The sequence below is a fragment of the Bufo bufo genome, chromosome 2 (genome assembly GCF_905171765.1).
Source record: "Bufo bufo chromosome 2, aBufBuf1.1, whole genome shotgun sequence".
Taxonomy (NCBI): domain Eukaryota; kingdom Metazoa; phylum Chordata; class Amphibia; order Anura; family Bufonidae; genus Bufo; species Bufo bufo.
The window spans coordinates 238,069,151-238,092,188 of NC_053390.1; the positions used below are offsets into that span (position 1 = coordinate 238,069,151).

Below are 23,038 nucleotides of genomic sequence, written 5' to 3' on the forward strand. Positions count from 1 at the left end.
AAAGTCAATGGAGGACGGATCAGTTTTTAATTGCACCATATTGTGTCAGTGAAAACGGTTCCGTCCCCATTGACTAACATTGTAAGTCAGGACGGATCAATTTGGCTCTGCATAGTCAGGCGGACACCAAAATGCTGCAAGCTGCGTTTTAGTGACCGTCTAAAAAACGCAACGGAGACCAAACGCAGCCAAACTGATGCATTCTGAACGGATCCTTATCCATTCAGAATGCATTGGGGCTGAACTGATCCGTTTTGGGATGCTTGTGAGAGCCCTAAAACAGATCTCACAAGCGGACCCAGAAACGCCACAATGGGCCAGATTTATCATTAGCTCAAGTCAGTATAATGGAGTGAAAAAGTTGCAAAGTTTTGCGCAATCGCTAAAACTGCGCACAAATTTGCGACTTTTTTCTGCTCTGCATTATGCTCGCCAGTTTTCTGAAAGTGGGCGTGTTTTCTTATGTAAATGAATCTCTAGACAGATTTACTATTGCGACTATTTAAAAAGTCGCAAAAAAAAGCGCAATTTCACTCCAGTGAGGACCATGCTTATCTTATGAGACTTTTTAATAGAACATGCGACTTTTTCGTAAAGACGTGCGACTTTTGTAAAGCTGCTTACTGACGGATAAACTGCTACCGTCAAACCACATTTATTACAGTCTTAAAGGGCCGATCATAAATCTGACTTGGCTAAAACTGACTTTAGCCATATGTGAAATGAGTAATGATAAATCTGGCCCAATGTTTTTATGTTTAATCATCGTTTTCTCCTGCAACGTACCGGTGTATCCATGGGCGCAAAATCCTCACCATCTTTGGCAAATATACAGTCAGGTCCATAAATATTGGGACATCGACACAATTCTAACATTTTTGGCTCTATACACCGCCACAATGGATTTGAAATGAAACGAACAAGATGTGCTTTAACTGCAGACTGTCAGCTTTAATTTGAGGGTATTTACATCCAAATCAGGTGAACGGTGTAGGAATTACAACAGTTTGCATATGTGCCTCCCACTTGTTAAGGAACCAAAAGTAATGGGACAGAATAATAATCATAAATCAAACTTTCACTTTTTAATACTTGGTTGCAAATCCTTTGCAGTCAATTACAGCCTGAAGTCTGGAACGCATAGACATCACCAGATGCTGGGTTTCATCCCTGGTGATGCTCTGCCAGGCCTCTACTGCAACTGTCTTCAGTTCCAGCTTGTTCTTGGGGCATTTTCCCTTCAGTTTTGTCTTCAGCAAGTGAAATGCATGCTCAATCGGATTCAGGTCAGGTGATGGACTTGGCCATTGCATAACATTCCACTTCTTTCCCTTAAAAAACTCTTTGGTGGCTTTTGCAGTATGCTCTGGGTCATTGTCCATCTGCACTGTGAAATGAGTTCTGAAGCATTTGGCTGAATATGAGCAGATAATATTGACCGAAACACTTCAGAATTCATCCTGCTCCTTTTGTCAGCAGTCACATCATCAATAAATACAAGAGAATCAGTTCCATTGGCAGCCATACATGCCCACGCCATGACACTACCACCACCATGCTTCACTGATGAGGTGGTATGCTTAGGATCATGAGCAGTTCCTTTCCTTCTCCATACTCTTCTCTTCCCATCACTCTGGTACAAGTTGACCTTGGTCTCATCTGTCCATAGGTTGTTGTTCCAGAACTGTGAAGGCTTTTTTAGATGTCCTTTGGCAAACTCTAATCTGGCCTTCCTGTTTTTGAGGCTCACCAATGGTTTACATCTTGTGGTGAACCCCCTGTATTCACTCTGGTGAAGTCTTCTCTTGATTGTTGACTTCGACACACATACACCTACCTTCTGGAGAGTGTTCTTGATCTGGCCAACTGTTGTAAAGGGTGTTTTCTTCACCAAGGAAAGAATTCTTCGGTCATCCACCACAGTTGTTTTCTGTGGTCTTCTGGGTCTTTTGGTGTTGCTGAGCTCACCGCTGCGTTCCTTCTTTTTAAGAATGTTCCAAACAGTTGTTTTGGCCACGCCTAATGTTTTTGCTATCTCTCTGATGGGTTTGTTGTGTTTTTTCAGCCTAATGATGGCTTGCTTCACTGATGGTGACAGCTCTTTGGATCTCATCTTGAGAGTTGACAGCAACAGATTCCAAATGCAAATAGCACACTTGAAATGAACTCTGGACCTTTTATCTGCTCATTGTATTTGGGATAATGAGGGAATAACACACACCTGACCATGGAACAGCTGAGAAGCCAATTGTCCGATTACTTTTGGTCCCTTAACAAGTGGGAGGCACATATGCAAACTGTTGTAATTCCTACACCGTTCTCATGATTTGGATGTAAATATCCTTAAATTAAAGCTGACAGTCTGCAGGTAAAGCACATCTTGTTTGTTTCATTTAAAATCCATTTTGGTGGTGTATAGAGCCAAAAATGTTAGAATTGTGTCCATGTCCCAATATTTATGGACCTGACTGTATATATGGCATGGTGGGAGTGCAATGACTTGTTTTCTGCTCCTAATCCTTGGTCGGGAGAACAGGCGAGCATACCACTGTTTGGAGATTATCTGAATAACAATACATGTAATCTTAAAGGAGGTGGCCACTTTCTGGCTATTGTTGATCAATGTGTTTGTAAGATGATTATTTGGCACTTACCAATATAGCCTTTGTTGAAATTCTGCACCATTTTCTATATTTCATAAGGTATGCTCCCTTGTTTGCCAAGTCTTTTCTTCTGCCTATACGATGGCCGCTGATGGAGGATCATGTGACCAGGCAAATCACCTCCATGTGATGTCTCCTCTGTTCAAATACACTGCACCTGCCATGTACACTTGCAATTTTGGGAGTTTAGGGCAGATGCAGTGTATTTGAATGCAGGAGACATCACATGGAGGTGATGTGCCTGGTCACATGACCCTCCATCAGCGGCCATCTTATGGACAGGACCTCTATGTGGACAGCACAAAAGACGAGAGGGCATGGCCTATGAAATATAGCAAATGGTAAAGAATATCAACAAAGAATATATTGCCAATTTTCATATAGTCATCTTACATACAGATTGGTCACAAGCAGCCAGAAAGTGGCCAACCCCTTTAAATTTATTCTTAGTTCTAATGTTTCCTCCATCCCTTTTCTGGATCTTCTCCTCACTGGTGATGTCAGCAAATCAGTGGTGATTACATATACTTACCGCAAGGAAACTGCCGGCAACACCACCCTTCTTGCCACATCATGTCATCCCCCACATGTCATTCATAATATTCCTATGGGAGAACGTATACGTACTAGATGCAATTGTTCTGAGGATGTGGCTTTTTTGGAGATGGATGTGGTTGCCGGCAGACTTTCATTGCGGCAATTTTCAGGTCAATCTTTGAGTCAGGCAAAAAGATGTGCATAGTCAAAATAACATGTGGACCTCGTTTTTCCCAAGATGACGCAAAATAAAACGTACAGCAGTAATAATAAAGAAAAAATGACAACTCCAGTTCTTGTTACGCATTATAGTCTTGAATATTCCAAAATCTGCCATGTTATCAGGAAGCATTTACCTGTGCTTCGCTCTGATGAGCAGTGGCTGGATGTTGCACAATTTGGGGTCAAATGTATTGCCCGCCGTGCACCATTGCTCAGAGAGTGAGCCCAAGTATGTTCTCTGATGCGGATCATAATCAACCTACGTGGTTACATCATAAAGGCAACTACAGGTGCGGACATCGCACATGCATTTGTTGTGGACTTATTCAGACTGGCCAGTGTATTTTCTCTACTGCTAATCAAATGACTTTTGAATTAAAACATCAACTGTACTACCAGCTTTGTGGTGTATTGTATGACATGCTCTTTGTGCCGCCTTCAGTATGTACTTTGCACTACCAATAGTCTCAAAGTGAGGATTCAGAGACATATCTCTGATATACCACATGCCAAAACTAAGAATGTATCAGCAGTCAGTTTACATTATGCGGTTTTTCATGCTGGGAACATAAAAGGTCTTCAGGTACAGGGTTTGGAAAGGGTTAATCCTCCTAAACGAGGAGGTGATCACAGAAGGTTACTTTTAAATTGAGACTCTTTTTGGATTTTTCGCATGGACTCTCGCGTTCCAAAAGGTCTCAATCGTAAACATGATCTGATATTGCATTACTGATTCTTATTCTGTTTCTTTTGTGTATTTTATAATCTCTTGTATTTACTTTTATGTGTTTTTATGTCATGTGATATGGAAACAGGTTTTGTAGGTGGAGTTATTTGTTAGCACCTGATATTGCAAGTCTTGATTTTTTTTAACTCAGGTGAACATGTCCATTTTTTTGTCATGAGTAAGGATCTACATTTAATGATCCGAAACGCGTAGGCTTGGACTGTATGTCGGATTTTTATTGCACTTTTTGATTAAAGTTTAACACATTCTTTGGGAAGCTGGATTTTTCTTCTTTCTTATGTTCATTCACTTGAATGGGTCCACAATCACGGAGATGTGGAACGGAAGCACGGATCGGAACCCCATGGAAGCACTACGGAGAGCATCCGTGATGTTTCTGTCCATGCCTCAGCATTGGACGGAACGGATGCACAACGTTCGTGCGCAAGAGGCCTAAGTCTGGATGTGAGTCAATTGGCTTCAGATGGCATTTTACCCCACTGGACTTCTACAATAGGGGACCAAGAATGATATTATGTTTTGCCTAAGCACGTGGTTCCTGCTGCCTATCCGTGCCTCCCTCGAATGCAACAGACCAGGTGAGCACTGCAACCTATTTTTTTTTCTCTTTCAAGTGAATGGGTCTGCCAGTGCCCGTGTTTTGCGGACCCCACGTATGCGGGCTGCAATACAGCCAACGGGCACACAACGTTCGTGTGCAAGAGGTCTTAGTGTAGGTTCACACACAGGTTTTTGTGGCCTTTTTTTTTTCTTTTTATCCAAAGCTAGAAGTGGATCCAGCAGATAGGGGAGGTAGAAGCTGTTCCTTTATATATTTCAATTCTTTCCAACCCACTTCTTCGTTTGTCCAGAAAGCTTTCACAAAAACCACTACATGGACTAAAGTATTGGGGCACCTACACAAGTTTTTATGACATCCCATTCTAAATCCATAGGCATAATATGGAGTTGTCCCCTTTGTTGCCACCAAACCAGCTTCCACTCCACTGGGAAGGCATTTTTGAGTGTGTCTGTGGTAATTTCCACCCATTGATCTAGAACATTTGTGAGGTCAGACGGTGATGCAGGATGAAAGGGCTCACAATCTCTGTTCTAGTTTATCCCAGAGGTGTTCGGGGTTGAGGTCAAGATTCTGTATGGATAGTCAAATTCTTCTACACCAAACTTGCCCAACCATGGCTGTATGGACTGGGACACATGCATACTGGAACAGAAAAGAAACTTCCCCAAACTGTTCCCACAGACTGAAGCATACAGTTGTCCAAAATATCTTGGTATGCTGACGTATTAAGATATCTCTTCACTGGAACTAAGGGACCTAGGCCAACCCCTGAAATACAACCCCATAGCATTAGCCCTCCTCCACCAAACTTTACAGTTCACACAATGCAGTCAGGGAGATAATGTTCTGGCATTAGCCAATCCCAGACTCATCCACTGGACTGGAAGGCAAGCAGTGAGAGCAGCATAATGCAACTGATAGATTCCCTTTAAAGGGGTTGTTAACCCCCCCGGGGGCCTCTCTGGAAATCATACTTACCTGATCTCCACCGCTGGGGTTTGGCTCCTTCACTCCCCCCTGGCCTGCTGCAGCTCTCAGGTCACCTGGATATTGATGAAAGTCCCATGTGATAAGTGACATGCTGCATGGGAGACACGACCCACATCAAACCAGATGTTGTGGGTAGAGCGAAGAAGCCAGAACCCAGTGGTGGGGATCAGGTAAGTATGATTACTTCCAGGCATCCGCACTTGGAAGTCTGTCCGAGAGGCCCTCAGGGGTGAAGCACCCTGTGGCGAAACCAACCTCGCCACTGGGTTTTGGAGAGGCCTGTTTACCAGCCTCTTGCCTCAGGATTATGGCCCATACTATCTTTAAAGGAGAAGACAGACCGGCCGCACAGCTTAAATCTGTCTTTGGAATTGTATTTTATGTTATGTGAGGGTACCCAGATAGCTAATTTTATTGTATTCGTGTATTCTGAGTGCCATTCACCTAATGATATGCACTCAGACTTGAGCTATCTAGGAATATGTTAAATGTCTGTGTTTGTTGTGGGGGTGTGACATTGTGTGTTTGGGTGGTGATTTCTGTCCTGTTGTCTCCACATGTGTATTGGCGATTTCCCTTTGTCCTAAGAGATAATTGAATTGCTTCTCGGGTGTCTCCAGGGCAGAGAAGAGGAAACCATGATGCATTGTGGGGATGTGTTGTGTCTGTGTATCCTGAGTTGCTACGTATCTGTCCTGTGTCACAGTCTTCCTTCTGGTCCCCTAGGGGCGTGTCCACCAGATGGGGACCTGCATAAATACGGGCGTGTAGCCCTCAATAAAGTGTGCCTGTTTTATCCTTCATCATGTTGAGGCTGGTGTTTGGGTAACTGATCGACGCTGGGGATTGCTATACGCTGGGAGATTTGCTATACTCCCCTGGCTATAACTACTAGCTCTTTTAAGAGCTGTTCCTGCTCTCTGGTTTTAGGAGAGGTTCACCCACTGGAGCCTGGAGCCTTGTCGTAGGTCCAGGGTGGGTAGGAGACGGTGAGACCTCAACCAAGCTTCAGCGGTTCGTGGGGTCTGCAGTGCGTACGGTGTCAAGTGGAGTGCTTGGAGTCCTCGGAAAGCACTAGGAGCATCTATCGACGGAGGTACCCGGTCGGGGTGCTAGGCGTTCCGTTACATTTGGTGGCAAGCTGTGGGATGGCGTCCTAGTGGGAGGAGAAGCAGCTCGGAGACACCGTTCGTGGAGTATATTGAGGGCAACGCTAGTATCCGTACAGCGCCCCTGGCTACAGCAGCAGGATAGAATCAACTAGTCTTCGGACAGCGTTCTATAACGAGGAGGAGGAGGCAGCCGCAGACTACAGGGATGCAGACAGAAAGTAAGTCTGGTATGATGCCCTGAAAAATGCCCAGCGGCGGCGAGGTGAGAGTCTCCCCAGTTATGAGCAGCAGCTACAGAAGCGTGTGGCGATGCGGATGGGTCTCTTGGGAGAGAAGCCCCTGGATGACTGGGTAACAGAGCTCCAGAGCCTGGTATTTAAGGAGCTTTGGCTAGAGGACGCTTACCAGGCCCTAAGGTGGCATGTCATTCAACATTCCCCCTGGGCAGCTGAGCATGACAAGCCAGAGGGAGAGGAGTTTTATGGTCCTGGCTTGTTATGGGAGTCCTTTGCAGAGCCTGACTTTGGGAGCCCGTCACAGTCCAGACTTCAGAACATTTTTTACGAGAGGGAGGCTAGGCTGGATTGGGAGGACCCCCACGAGGTAGAGAAAGACCTGGCTCACCTAGCAACCCTGGAGTGGGAACTGGAGCAGGACTACCGAGATCTCTTCCACTCCATTGAGAGGGCTCAGCGAGAGAGCAGAGTGTCAGACCCAGGTCCAGAGCTCTTCAGCTGGGAGGATATTGTGGAGGTGTACTGGGAGGACCCGACTGAAGTATCCCCTGCTTCAGTACCAGCTACAGAGGTAGGGGACCTCATAGACTGGTCCTGGGGGGAAACCCATATGGCAGGTGGAGATGGGACCGAGATCTCTCCACCGGCCCTACAGGGATGCTGGGCAGTCGGCCCAGATCCCCAACGGCAGCCGGAGTTTCAGGGAGTAGGGACAGTTGGTCCTGCTCCCCAGCGGCAGTATGTTTTGCAGGGAGAGGAGAGCATCGTCTCCATGCCCCAGCGGCAGTGTACTTTCAAGGGAGAGGAGACAACCGGTCTCTCTCCCCAACCACAGGGGGACAGCACCCCTAACTCCAATGGTGCAGATGGGACCGCAGTCTCTGCACCAGGCCTACCGGGATACTGGACGGCCGGTACAGATCCCCCACCAACCCCGCAGGAATGCCAGGAGGAGGAGGTAAGCGATTCCTTCTCTCCACAGCCGATCTGCAACAAGGTCCTGGGGATAGGAGTCCATGACCACATCCCAGCGGAAGAGCTGGCATCTGGGCAGAGAGCAGTCGGCCTCTGCCCTCCTCTATCCTCTTCTCCAGAGGCTGAGTCCACACCGGCTTCCCCAGCGGAAGAGCTGGCATCTGGGCAGAGCGCAGTCGGCCTCTGCCCTCCCCTATCCTCTTTTCCAGAGGCTGACTTTCCAAAGGCTACCCCTGCGGAAGAGCTGGCATCGGGACAGAGCGCAGTCGGCCTCTGCCCACCAAGTACCTACAGCTCCAAGCTAGAGAGCAACAAGGAAGCAAGGAGTAGCAGATGCCCACTCAACAGCTGGGGACATACAGAACAGAGCCAGGCCCCAAGATTCAACAGGTCCCGTATTGGGTTGTGGTTGGACTGCCAGACTAACTCAGGTACTGACCGTGAGGTCAGATATCTGGTTAGTCTTCCCTTGGAGGGGGAGATGTGTGGCGAAACCAACCTTGCCACTGGGTTTTGGAGAGGCCTGTTTACCAGCCTCTTGCCTCAGGATTATGGCCCATACTAACTTTAAAGGAGAAGACAGACCGGCCGCACAGCTTAAATCTGTCTTTGGAATTGTATTTTGTTATGTGAGGGTACCCAGATAGCTAATTGTATTGTATTTGTGTATTCTGAGCGGCATTCACCTAATGATATGCACTCAGACTTGAGCTATCTGGGAATATGTTAAATGTCTGTGTTTACTGTAAGGATTGTGACATTGTGTGTTTGGGTGGTGATTTCTGTCCTGTTGTCCCTACATGTGTATTGGCGATTTCCCTTTGTCCTGAGAGATAATTGAATTGCTCCTCGGGTGTCTCCAGGGCAGAGAGAAGGAAACCATGATACATTGTGGGGATGTGTTGTGTCTGTGTATCCTGAGTTGCTACGTATCTGTCCTGTGTCACAGTCTTCCTTCTGGTCCCCTAGGGGCGTGTCCACCAGATGGGGACCTGCATAAATACGGGCGTGTAGCCCTCAATAAAGTGTGCCTGTTTTATCCTTCATCATGTTGAGGCTGGTGTTTGGGTAACTGATCGACGCTGGGGATTGCTATACGCTGGGAGATTTGCTATAATCCCCTGGCTATAACTACTAGCTCTTTTAAGAGCTGTTCCTGCTCTCTGGTTTAAGGAGAGGTTCACCCACTGGAGCCTGGAGCCTTGTCGCAGGTCCAGGGTGGGTAGGAGACGGGGAGACCTCAACCTAGCTGCGGCGGTTCGTGGGGTCTGCAGTGCGTACGGTGTCAAGTGGAGTGCTTGGAGTCCTCGGAAAGCACTAGGAGCATCTATCGACGGAGGTACCCGGTCGGGGTGCTAGGCGTTCCGTTACACACACCTTTAACCACCTCCGGACCGCCTAACGCAGATTCGCGTTCCGGAGGTGGCAGCGCTGCGCACAGTCACGCATATGCGCGTCATCTCGCGAGACGCGAGATTTCCTGTGAACGCGCGCACACAGGCGCGCGCGCTCACAGGATCGGAAGGTAAGCGAGTGGATCTCCAGCCTGCCAGCGGCGATCGTTCGCTGGCAGGCTGGAGATGTGATTTTTTTAACCCCTAACAGGTATATTAGACGCTGTTTTGATAACAGCGTCTAATATACCTGCTACCTGGTCCTCTGGTGGTCCCCTTTGTTTGGATCGACCACCAGAGGACACAGGTAGCTCAGTAATATGTTGCACCAAGCACCACTACACTACACCCCCCCCCCTGTCACTTATTAACCCCTTATTCACTCTTGATCACCCTTGATCACCCCTGATCACCCCATAAAGACTCTCTGATCACCCCCCTGTCATTGATTACCCCCCTGTAAAGCTCTGTTCAGACGTCCGCATGATTTTTACGGATCCACTGATAGATGGATCGGATCCGCAAAACGCATACGGACGTCTGAATGGAGCCTTACAGGGGCGTGATCAATGACTGTGGTGATCACCCCATATAGACTCCCTGATCACCCCCCTGTCATTGATTACCCCCCTGTCATTGATTACCCCCCTGTAAAGCTCTATTCAGACGTCCGCATGATTTTTACGGATCCACTGATAGATGGATCGGATCCGCAAAACGCATACGGACGTCTGAATGGAGCCTTACAGGGGCGTGATCAATGACTGTGGTGATCACACCATATAGACTCCCTGATCACCCCCCCTGTCATTGATTACCCCCCTGTCATTGATCACCCCCCTGTAAAGCTCCATTCAGACGTCCGCATGATTTTTACGGATCCACTGATAGATGGATCGGATCCGCAAAACACATACAGGCGTCTCCCTGGAGCCTTCCAGGGGGGGTGATCACCCCATATAGACTCCCTGATCACCCCCCTGTCATTGATCACCCCCCCTGTCATTGATCACCCCCCCTGTCAGGCTGCATTCAGATGTCCGTATGATTTTTACGGATCCACGGATACATGGATCGGATCCGCAAAACACATACGGACATCTGAATGGAGCCTTATAGGGGGGTGATCAATGACAGGGGGGTGATCACCCCATATAGACTCCCTGATCACCCCCCTGTCATTGATCACCCCCCTGTCATTGATCACCCCCCTGTCATTGATCACCCCCCTGTAAGGCTCCATTCAGACATTTTTTTGGCCCAAGTTAGCGGAAATTATTTTTTTTTTCTTACAAAGTCTCATATTCCTCTAACTTGTGTCAAAAAATAAAATCTCACATGAACTCACCATACCCCTCACGGAATCCAAATGCGTAAAATTTTTTAGAGATTTATATTCCAGACTTCTTCTCACGCTTTAGGGCCCCTAGAATGCCAGGGCAGTATAAATACCCCACATGTGACCCCATTTCGGAAAGAAGACACCCCAAGGTATTCCGTGAGGGGCATATTGAGTCCATGAAAGATTGAAAGTTTTGTCCCAAGTTAGCGGAAAGGGAGACTTTGTGAGAAAAAAATAAATAAAATCAATTTCCGCTAACTTGTGCCAAAAAAAAAAAATTTCTATGAACTCGCCATGCCCCTCATTGAATACCTTGGGGTGTCTTCTTTCCAAAATCGGGTCACATGTGGGGTATTTATACTGCCCTGGCATTCTAGGGGCCCTAAAGCGTGAGAAGAAGTCTGGGATCCAAATGTCTAAAAATGCCCTCATAAAAGGAATGTGGGCCCCTTTGCGCATCTAGGCTGCAAAAAAGTGTCACACATGTGGTATCGCCGTACTCAGGAGAAGTTGGGGAATGTGTTTTGGGGTGTCATTTTACATATACCCATGCTGGGTGAGATAAATATCTTGGTCAAATGCCAACTTTGTATAAAAAAATGGGAAAAGTTGTCTTTTGCCGAGATTTTTCTCTCACCCAGCATGAGTATATGTAAAAAGACACCCCAAAACACATTGCCCAACTTCTCCTGAATACGGCGATACCACATGTGTGACACTTTTTTGCAGCCTAGGTGGGCAAAGGGCACCTTTCGGATTTCACAGGTCATTTACCTACTTACCACACATTAGGGCCCCTGGAAAATGCCAGGGCATTATAACTACCCCACAAGTGACCCCATTTTGGAAAGAAGACACCCCAAGGTATTCCGTGAGGGGCATGGCGAGTTCCTAGAATTTTATATTTTTTGTCACAAGTTAGCGGAAAATGATGATTTTTTATTTATTTTTTTTCCCCTTACAAAGTCTCATATTCCAGTAACTTGTGACAAAAAATAAAAACTTCCATGAACTCACTATGCCCATCACGAAATACCTGGGGGTGTCTTCTTTCCAAAATGGGGTCACTTGTGGGGTAGGTATACTGCCCTGGCATTCTAGGGGCCCAAATGTGTGGTAAGAAGTTTGAAATCAAAATGTGTAAAAAATGACCAGTGAAATCCGAAAGGTGCTCTTTGGAATATGGGCCCCTTTGCCCACCTAGGCTGCAAAAAAGTGTCACACATGTGGTATCTCCGTACTCAGGAGAAGTTGGGGAATGTGTTTTGGGGTGTCATTTTACATATACCCATGCTGGGTGAGAGAAATATCTTGGCAAAAGACAACTTTTCCCATTTTTTTATACAAAGTTGGCATTTGACCAAGATATTTATCTCACCCAGCATGGGTATATGTAAAATGACACCCCAAAACACATTCCCCAACTTCTCCTGAGTACGGCGATACCACATGTGTGGCACTTTTTTGCAGCCTAGGTGGGCAAAGGGGCCCACATTCCAAAGAGCACCTTTCGGATTTCACCGGTCATTTTTTACACATTTTGATTTCAAACTACTTACCACACATTTGGGCCCCTAGAATGCCAGGGCAGTATAACTACCCCACAAGTGACCCCATTTTAGAAAGAAGACACCCCAAGGTATTCGCTGATGGGCATAGTGAGTTCATGGAAGTTTTTATTTTTTGTCACAAGTTAGTGGAATATGAGACTTTGTAAGAAAAAAATAAATTAAAAAAAATCATAATTTTCCACTAACTTGTGACAAAAAATAAAAAATTCTGGGAACTCGCCATGCCCCTCACGAAATACCTTGGGGTGTCTTCTTTCCAAAATGGGGTCACTTGTGGGGTAGTTATACTGCCCTGGCATTCTAGGGGCCCAAATGTGTGGTAAGGAGTTTGAAATCAAATTCTGTAAAAAATGACCAGTGAAATCCGAAAGGTGCTCTTTGGAATGTGGGCCCCTTTGCCCACCTAGGCTGCAAAAAAGTGGCACACATCTGGTATCTCCGTATTTAGGAGAAGTTGGGGAATGTGTTTTGAGGTGTCATTTTACATATACCCATGCTGGGTGAGAGAAATATCTTGGCAAAAGACAACATTTCCCATTTTTTTATACAAAGTTGTCTTTTGCCAAGATATTTCTCTCACCCAGCATGGGTATATGTAAAATGTCATTTTTTTGCAAAAAAATCGTTAAATTTCGATTAATAACAAAAAAAGTAAAAATGTCAGCAGCAATGAAATACCACCAAATGAAAGCTCTATTAGTGAGAAGAAAAGGAGGTAAAATTCATTTGGGTGGTAAGTTGCATGACCGAGCAATAAACGGTGAAAGTAGGGTAGGTCAGAAGTGTAAAAAGTGGCCTGGTCTTTCAGGGTGTTTAAGCCATAGGGGCTGAGGTGGTTAAGGAAGTGGCCAAGCTCCACTGTTTTTGTGACTCCCATAGCAGTGAATGGAGCTACGCTGTTTCTGTAGTTCCCGTTTTACCAGAAACCGCATAGCTCCCATTCACTGCTATAAGAGTTATGAAAAAAGTGGAGTACAACCATCTCACCTGCATTCCTAACTCTGACCATCCCAGGCTGAAAACACTGAGATGGGAATAACCCTTTAAAGGGTTACTTTCTGGTTACGGTTGACCAGTGTGTATGTGAGATGATCATACGGCACTTACTATTATAGTCTTTGCTGAAATTCTGCACCAGTTTCTCCGTTTTTCATAAGCTGTGCCCCGTTTGTTTGCCAAGTCTTTTGTGCTGTCCACACAGAGGTCCTGTCCATAGAATGGCTAGAAATGAAGGATCATGTGACCAGGGAAATCACATGCGTTCAAATACTCTGCACCTGCCATTTGCTCTTTACTGCTAGGAATTTAGTGTAGATCCGGTGTGTTTTAAAGGGGTTATCCCATGATGTCAAAAATAAAAATCAGACATCATATACCAGTATGCCACAAGTACCAGTACCTGGTTACACTGCCACAGGTACCAGTACCTGGTTACACTGCCACAGGTACTAGTACCTGGTTACACTGCCACAGGTACCAGTACCTGGTTACACTGCCACAGGTACCAGTACCTGGTTACACTGCCACAGGTACTAGTACCTGGTTACACTGCCACAGGTACCAGTACCTGGTTACACCGCCACCAGTACCTGGTTACACTGCTACAAGTACCTGGTTACACTGCCATAAGTACCAGTACCTGGTTACCCTGCCACAAGTACCCGTACCTGATTTAATAACCATGATATCTCTGACCTAAAAATCTCTTGGGTATTATCAAGAGGAAGATGAGAGACACCAGACCCAACAATGCAGATGACCTGGACTCCATAACACCTCAGCAGTGCCACAGGCTGATCGCCTCCACGCCGTATAGATGCAGTAATTCATGTAAAGGATCCGGTGCCCGCCGGATCCGGAAAAACGCAAGTGTACTGAAAGCATTTGAAGACGGAACCGTCTTCCAAATGCTTTCAGTGTTACTATGGCACCCAGGACGCTATTAAAGTCCTGGTTGCCATAGTAGGAGCGGGGAGCGGTATACTTACAGTCCGTGCGGCTCCCGGGGCGCTCCAGAATGACGTCAGAGCGCTCCATGCGCATGGATGACGTGATCCATGCGCTTGGGGCGCCCTGACGTCACTCTGGAGCGCCCGGGGAGCCGCACGGACGGTAAGTACACTGCTCCCCCGCTCCCCGCTACACTTTACCATGGCTGCCAGTACTTTAGCGTCCCGGCAGCCATGGTAACCATTCTGAAAAAGCTAAATGTCGGCTCCGGCAATGCGCCGAAACGACGTTTAGCTTAAGGCCGGATCCGGATCAATGCCTTCCAATGGGCATTAATTCCGGATCCGGCCTTGCGGCAAGTGTTACGGATTTTTGGCCGGAGCAAAAAGCGCAGCATGCTGCGGTATTTTCTCCGGCCAACAAACGTTCCGGTCCGGAACTGAAGACATCCTGATGCATCCTGAACGGATTACTCTCCATTCAGAATGCATGGGGATAATCCTGATCAGGATTCTTCCGGCATAGAGCCCCGACGACGGAACTCTATGCCGGAAGACAAGAACGCAAGTGTGAAAGAGCCCTTAGCTGTAAGCCATAATCACAGGGCCGATCCTACACGGGGTGCAGTGGGTGCCCCGCACCCCAGCGCTGTCACCCGAAAGGCGCCGAGCGAGCCGCCGGGACTTTTTTTTTTTTGACTTTTTATTTTATTTTATTTTATAATGCCCGCAGTGGCGTAGCTATAGGGGTCGCAGCGGTCGCAATTGCGACCGGGCCCCTTAGTCAGGGGGGCCCACAGGGCCCCCTCAAGCCAGGAGAACGCAGCCGCAGCTGAATAACTAAGATACAATTTACAGGGGGCGGAGCGGAGGCCGAGAGGAGAGGCCCTGTGTGACGCGCACTGTGCAGGGCAGCTGGGCAGGCGAAGTGAGGAGGAGGGGCCGGGGGAGCGGCTTCAATTGAGGTGCGACGCAGGACTTAGTCACGTACCTCACTGTGACCTCCTGCGTCGGATCTCGCGAGATGACGCGGCGCGGGAAGGCACAGTGAGTGAGGCATGATGACCGCCTGTACCAGGATGCCACAAGCTGTGAAGGAGAGAGAGGTAAGTATTAATTATTATTATTTTTTTATGTACCCTACGTTCTACCCTTATTGCAGAGGCACTGGGGGCACGAGAGGAGGACCACTGACAGTACTCAGTCAGTGGACATCATAGTATTAATAAGAGTGGAGACTGGAGAGACTACCATTATATTAATAATAAAGAGGGGGCTATTATATTAACAACGAGGGGGACATTATATTATTAATAAAGAGGGGGTCATTACATTAATAATAAAGAGGGGGCCACTACATTAATAACAAAGAGGGGGCCATTATATTAATAAAGAGGGGGCCACTACATTAATAACAAAGAGGGGGTCATTATATTAATAAAGAGGGGGCCATTATATTAATAACAAAGAGGGGGCCAATACATTATTATTAATATAATGGCCCCCTATTTATTATTAATATAATGTCCCCCTCTTTATTATTAATATAATGGCCCCCTCTTTATTATTAATGTAATGCCCCCTCTTTATTATTAATGTAATGGCCCCCTCTTTGTTATTAAAGAGGGGCCATTATATTAATAATAAAGTGGGGGCCATTACATTAATGATGAAGAGGGGGCCATTATAATATACAGGGGGAATAATATTATGAGGAATGGGGGACTACCTGTCTGGCTCTAGCACAGTATTGGGGGGCAGCAGGATGAGTTGTTGAGACCCCAGGAAGGAGAGGATGAGAGTAAAGTGAGGAACCTAAAAAATAATCTGTGAAACTCTGCAGAGACGAGAAGCGGCTGAAAGAAGGTGTCATGGCGGTCTTATCTCTGGATGAAGACGTTGAGAAAAGTGTACATCACAGGAGACGTCACTGGATGTAACAGGTATGGTGCGGCATTCTCCTGTAATAATATTACCCATGCACATATCTGTTTCTCGGTAGGGTAAGGGGTATATAGAATTTGACCCACACTGCCGCATCCGGCCCCAGACTTCAGGTAACACTGTGTTCTGAATTCTGGGGCCTAACTAAGGGGTATCAGGGGACATTATTATACAGGGGTAATATAACTTATATTACCCCTGTATAGTGTACCCTGATACCCCTTAGTTATATTACCCCCTGTATAATTTACCTGATACCCCTCAGTTATATTACCCCTGTATAATGTCCCCCATAACAGTGTGTGTTATCCACAGATCTCCCATAACAATGTGTCATCCACAGATCCCCCAAATTATTTTAAAAACCTGCTGTTTCTCTAGATGACCTTATGTTTATGGTAGTGGTAATAGAGTCTCAATGGTCTATAAAAGCAGCTACACTATTTTTACAGACCTTTGAGACTCTATTAACACTACTATTAACTATTAACATAAGGTCATCTAGACTAGAAAAAGCAGGTTTTTAAAATTCTTATTTTTCCCATTTAGGTGTTAGAGCAATCTAATTAAAGTTATGTTTTAACACCTAAAGAGAAAGAAAAAATAAATAAAAACCTACGGTTTCTCTAGATGACCTTATGTTGATAGTAGTGTTAATAGAGCTTCAATGCTTTGTAAAAATAGTGTAGCTGCTTTTATAGACCCTTCAGACTCTATTACCACTACATTGTAAAGGGGAGGAGTTAGTAAGATAACCACGCCCATGTGGGGGCGCCAGAAATATTTCTGCACCCAGGCGCCTGTGACCCTAGGATCGGCCCTGCATAATCATCACCATTAAAAGGAACGCGTGAAACAGATCACTCTGTGTAACGAATCTGTAGAATGTGAGTTTCACTTTTTGGATTTAATTCCTGAAATAAATGATCTTTTCCACGGTCTTGTAACTCATTGACAGGCACCTGCACACCCACAAGCAGAGGACAGGCTGGTGCGGCTGCTCCCTGCGGTTTCTACGCATTTATAATGATGGTTATATTATTATAAAGCTGGCTGTAGCTAGATTCTGCCTACTCCCATAACAGCAGGCGATCCCGGGGCAGCGCCGTCATATACCGGAGCGTCAGCCGTCACGCCGTCGGCACTGGCCGCTATCTATACTTGTCACTGCTCAGCTGATGCCTTTGTCTGCTTAGGGATGTCCTGCGCATGCGTGAACGATCCGGGCCGCCTGTCCTATCCGAGCCTCCGTAGAGCGCTCCGTTGTCAGTGGAAAGCGGAGCCCGATGCACGTACTGATGGGGGAGACAGGTGAGTCTGCTTATCTGGGGAGAGAACGGCCCTTCCAGGCCTCGCAGCGGCAGCCAGCTGTCCGGACTTGGCCGCTGTCCCTGGTGCTGGGCCTGAAAGCAGGCTTGTCCCCTCACGTAGCTCGGGGCCTGCACCGCCCCCTTCCGGCCCAACTCCCTGCTGTCAGCCCGAGCCTGGCTGTCACCTGCCGAGGATGCTGCCCGTTATGTGCCATGTCTGGGCCTCCGGAGGCCATGCTATTGGGGATAATGGCAATTGGCATCAGATGGTTAAAAGTCTTGAATAAAAAGGGAATGGACTGAAGAGCTGGACCAATTGGGGTCTCTATGTGCCTACTCCAGTGCTGTCAGTGCCAGGCCACCCCTCATAGTCCTGGCAATTAGCTTCATCTATATGGCACCAACATATTCCGTAGACCCTTACGATCAGATGGGACGTGTACACAGAAATCAGACATTACAAAACGAATCAGCGACCCGAACAATAGGACCCTGGTCCCAAGAGCTTACTATCTATGGGGTCATTTATCAAACTGGTGTAAAGTAGAACTGGCCAATCAGATTCCACCTTTCATTTTTGACAGCTCCTTTGGAAAATGAAAGGTGGAATCTGATTGGTTGCTATGGGCAACTAAGCCAGTTCTACCTTACACCAGTTTGATTAGTATTAGAGTATACGATTAACCCTCAGCCTTTTGTAGGATTTTGTGCCCCCTCATCCAGATGTAGAGGGGATCTCTGCCGCCAGGCGCCAGGTGATGATGACGCCCCATCTGGCTGTCAGTGGCTTTCCCCCTAGCCAAGCATGTCTTTCCGGTCCGTCAGTGTCTCCCCCCGGACCCTGCAGGTCAAACCCTAATATGAGACCATGTGTCACCAAGTCACCAATTCTAGTTTTCCGATTTCGATGGCACTAAAGTCTTCTCTATGCTGTGTGCCTCATGTATTATTGCTGAAGAGTCAGCGGGTGCACTCCCCTCTATGCCATACCCTGGTACAGTGGGGGCAGCGGGTGCACTCCCCTCTATGCCATACCCTGGTACAGTGGGGGCAGCGGGTGCACTCCCCTCTATGCCATACCCTGGTACAGTGGGGGCAGCGGGTGCACTCCCCTCTATGCCATACCCTGGTACAGTGGGGGCAGCGGGTGCACTCCCCTCTATGCCATACCCTGGTACAGTGGGGGCAGCGGGTGCACTCTCCTCTATGCCATACCCTGGTACAGTGGGGGCAGCGGGTGCACTCCCCTCTATGCCATACCCTGGTACAGTGGGGGCAGCGGGTGCACTCCCCTCTATGCCATACCCTGGTACAGTGGGGGCAGCGGGTGCACTCTCCTCTATGCCATACCCTGGTACAGTGGGGGCAGCGGGACCACTCCCCTCTATGCCATACCCTGGTACAGTGGGGGCAGCGGGTGCACTCCCCTCTATGCCATACCCTGGTACAGTGGGGGCAGCGGGTGCACTCCCCTAGTCTCCCTGGTACTTTATGATCCCCTCTCCTAATAGATCATACTGTGCTTTCATTTTAATGTCTTATATTCCTTTGTGTCCCCCCCCCATACACGTGCATGCTCGGCTTGGCTGGGCATGCATGTGTTCTGAATGGGAAGGGAGAAATGAGGTTCGGCAAAACACCTATGGCAGTGTCTTATCTCCCTTCACAACTAAAGGAATGGGAATGTTAAAATCCAATCGCCTGATCCTTATCTTTCTCGACATCTGCTGCTAAGGGGGGTCGGGAACCCCCCCCCCCCCCCCCAAATGATCAGACAGTCCTGTCCACATGCATTTTAGAAAATATGGAGTTAAAGGACTTGTGTGCCATAGAAAACCCTTCTCTCTATGCCCAGTTAGGATACAGTTTAGGGGTGACGTCACCCAGGATCGGGTGCGCTATACGTCTTTCTGTGTCTCTTCCTCGGCCGATAGATGATGGTTGTGAACAGAAGACCCCCTTATAGTGACTCAGAATGTCATCACAGGACTTTTCCGTAACTCCGACAATGCCTGTAAATAATACCGCCTCACACATGACGGCTAATAGACTACTCCTTAGCTCTCCCTCACACTTGGCGGTTTTATTCATTTTTAGAGCTGCAGTTTTTTACCACAGCGAGCAGATGTTATATTCCTACAAATGGGATTGCATGCAGTGTGGGGTCTTCCTTGTTATAAGGGGGTCTTCGCATGTGGCAGATTTTGTTGCTGAATATCAGTTTGATTCATCTGAATGGGGCTGCTGTGGCGGGAACGGAACAAAATCTGGTTCTTGTGAATGCCCCCCAATGATGCAGCCACTACAAGACAAATTCCTACTTTGGCATCTTTCTGCACACGTCCTGTTACAGAGGTATTCTACCCCGATACAGCATATGGCAGCTGAAGGCATGTGTGTTGGTCCCATGTTCATGTGTGCCCACATTACTGAGAACATTACTGAGGAGTTTTAATATATGCAAGTGAGCCTCTAGGAGCAACGGGGGCGTTGCCATTGCACCTAGAGGCTCCACCTTTTCTGAAGCTGCCATGTCCTCTCCACTTTGATTGACAGGGTCAGGGTTATCACCTGTCAAAGTGCAGTTGCAGAGAGATCAGAGCCTCTAGGAGTAACGGCAACGCCCCTATTGCTCCTTAGAGGCTCATTTGCATATTTTACAACTCCATTATTCTCAGCAATGCGGGCACATATCAACATGGGACCAACACAGATGTCTTTAGTCATGCAACAGGTCAGCCGGTGTCATAGGTACAAAACTGCTGACAGATGCCCTTTAAGACCAGCATTGTGCACGTCTTTGAAATCTACTCCTGCTAGGAGCTGTTGTTAATTTTGTCGGGTCACAGAGGTCCCGCCTAGGGACCGCCTCCTCTCACCCACACCACGCCTACATTTTGGAAAAGTGATACGGATGTTGTAAAAAGCTAAAAAGTCACATATTTTGTCTGCACTTGCAACAACATTTGCGTCTCTTGTACGCCAGTTGTGGCATAGAGCCGTAGTAAATCTCCCCTGTGTGCATGAGGCAGTCTGCGGACCCTGCAGAGCCCCTCTATGTAGACATCTGTCATGTAGGGGATTCTATAGATAGAATGAATAGGGCGGATCGCACAGTCCGGAGAACGCATCCTGCCAGAGTTTACCGGATCCGGCATTGCCGGATATTGCTGTTCACCACTGGACCTCATAGACCAGGAGTAGGCAACCTCCGGCCCTCCAGCTGTTGTGAAACTACAACTCCCAGCATGCATATTTGCTCTGCTCTCATAGAAATAAATGGAGCATGCTGGGAGTGGTAGTGTCACAACAGCTGGATGGCCAAAGGTTGCTGATCCCTGTCATAGACTATAATGGGATCCGGACACTTTCTGGCGAAATGCCAGACAAAAAGCTGTCACACGCAACGGCTTAACCCCAGCATGCCGGAAATCAGCCGGATACCATTATAGTCTCTGAGGTCCAGCGGTGAACGTCAGTATCCGGTAAACTCTGGAAGGCTGTTCGCTGCCGGACGCGTTTACTGGAGATGTGAACGTAGCCTAAGGCCGAATGCACACAACTGAATTTATCTTCCGTGCGCTATCCACCTGTTTTGCCGATTTCACATTGACCCATTCATTTCTGTGGGGCCAGGCCCGGATCCGTGCAGCCGTTCCACACATTATAGAACATGTCCTATACTTGTCCGTATTACAGAGGAGAATAGACATTTCTTTTAATGGGAGTGAGAAAATGCAAGATATCCGTAGTTTGCGGACTGAAACAGGGGCATGGCTGTGTGCACAGATTTTCTTCTGTCTTATAACTTTTATAGGAAAACCAAGAGAAATATATTAACATCCCATTTCTGCTGCCACATGGCGTTCTCACAGGTTTCCATCATGTCTGGCAGGCAGGATAATACTACCCAGTGACAGACCCCATTAACCCGGACCAGGGGGATTTCACTCTTCAGGGACAGACACAATGTACTTGTTTTTTTACATGCATTAGTTTAAAGTAGTCTTCCAGGATCAATATAAGAAGAGTGGGGGGGTCTGACTCCTGGCACCCCTGCCAATCAGCTGTACGGAGAGGCCATGGCGCTCCATAGGCACCTAGACCTTCATTGGTCACGTGGTCTAGTTGTAGCCCAGTCACATTCAAGTGAATGGGGCTGAGCTGCTATACCGAGCACAACCGCTATCCAATGCTTGGTAAGCAGTGAGGAGGCCGCGCCACCCACCTGAGCACTATGGCCTCCTCAAACAGCTGACTGGTGGGGTTGTTGGGAGTCAGACCCCTGACAGTCTCATATTGATGACCATCAGGACGAGTAGAGGCAGGGTCCATTGAGAGCTGTGTATGAGAGAAGCCTGTCTTCTCTGTCAGATCCCCCGCAATCTTTTCCAGCAGGGGACCCTACCCCAAAGCCCATGAAGTAAGTATACCGTGGGGCAGGCTTTAGAGAGCTGGACTGTTAGGCTACATGCACACGAACGTTGTTTGTTTCCGTGTCCGTTCCATTTTTTTTGCGGATAGGATGTGGACCCACCGCACCGTGTGCTGTCCGCATCAGTATGTCCGTTCCGTTGCCCTGTAAAAAAAATAGTGCATGTCCTATTTTTTTCTAGTTTGCGGACAAGGATAGGCATTATTACAATGGATTCGCAAAAAAAACGGATGCCAAACGGAACGTCATCCGTTTTTTTAGCGGATCCGCAATTTGCGGACCGCAAAATACATACGCTCGTGTGCATGAGGCCTTAAAAGCATTGCACCAGTTAGGCTTCTGTTTCATGTGTTCAAAACCATAAGTGTGAACAGAGCCTTATCCTTAGAACTGTTTCACGCGAGAGTGTGCAGTCCGGAAATCGCGCTCCGTGTGTGAGAGCGTGATCCTCCGCTCTGGACTTGCAGGGGCACACGCCATTATACTGATTTCTAATGCTATGTGCCTCTGCATGGCCTTATGGATGATAGCGACGGCTTTATGTCATGGAGAGACACATAGCATTATAAATCATGATAATGCTGCGTGCTCCAGAACGGAGGATCACCCTCACACACGGAGCGCGATTTCAGGACTGCACACGCTCGTGTGAAACAGGTTCAGAAATAGTGGATTTGACATGAATTTCTGCGCAGATTCTGTGTCAGATCTGACAGTCCGCGGATTGTTGTCTGTAGGGTGGAAAAGCAGGATCTCCAGGAATGGGTGGGCACATTTGATGAAGAAATGCAAGTGGTCCTCTAGTGGTCCTCTAGTTATTGCCAAGGGAAAATGTGCCCACCCTATAACCAAGCAGCAACAGGATTTCATGGCATCTGCACAAAGCGGCTAGTAGATGTAGTGACTTTTCAGCCCATTTTCACCATTCTTTTACTATCCTCTGGTTGCACTCACACGGCCATATCCATTTTGCGGTCCACAAACCGCAGATACAGTTGAAACCAGAAGTTTCCATACACTATACGAAAAGACACACATCTGCATGTTT

At 47.4% G+C, this 23,038-nt stretch overlaps 1 protein-coding gene across 3 annotated transcripts in view; it reads left to right on the forward strand.

Moving 5' to 3' along the window:
- The first annotated feature begins 1,150 nt into the window (after window positions 1–1,150).
- Window positions 1,151–23,038, forward strand: part of LOC120988662 (E1A-binding protein p400-like) — a 194,341-nt gene continuing 172,453 nt past the window's right edge. For 2 of the 3 annotated variants that reach the window (XM_040416267.1, XM_040416269.1), the window contains exon 1: window positions 17,474–17,556. The gene's annotated coding sequence lies outside the window, so the exon portion shown is untranslated. Of the gene's footprint in view, window positions 1,162–17,473; window positions 17,557–23,038 lie in introns of those variants that run through there. The other variant, XM_040416268.1, reaches the window with a different exon arrangement.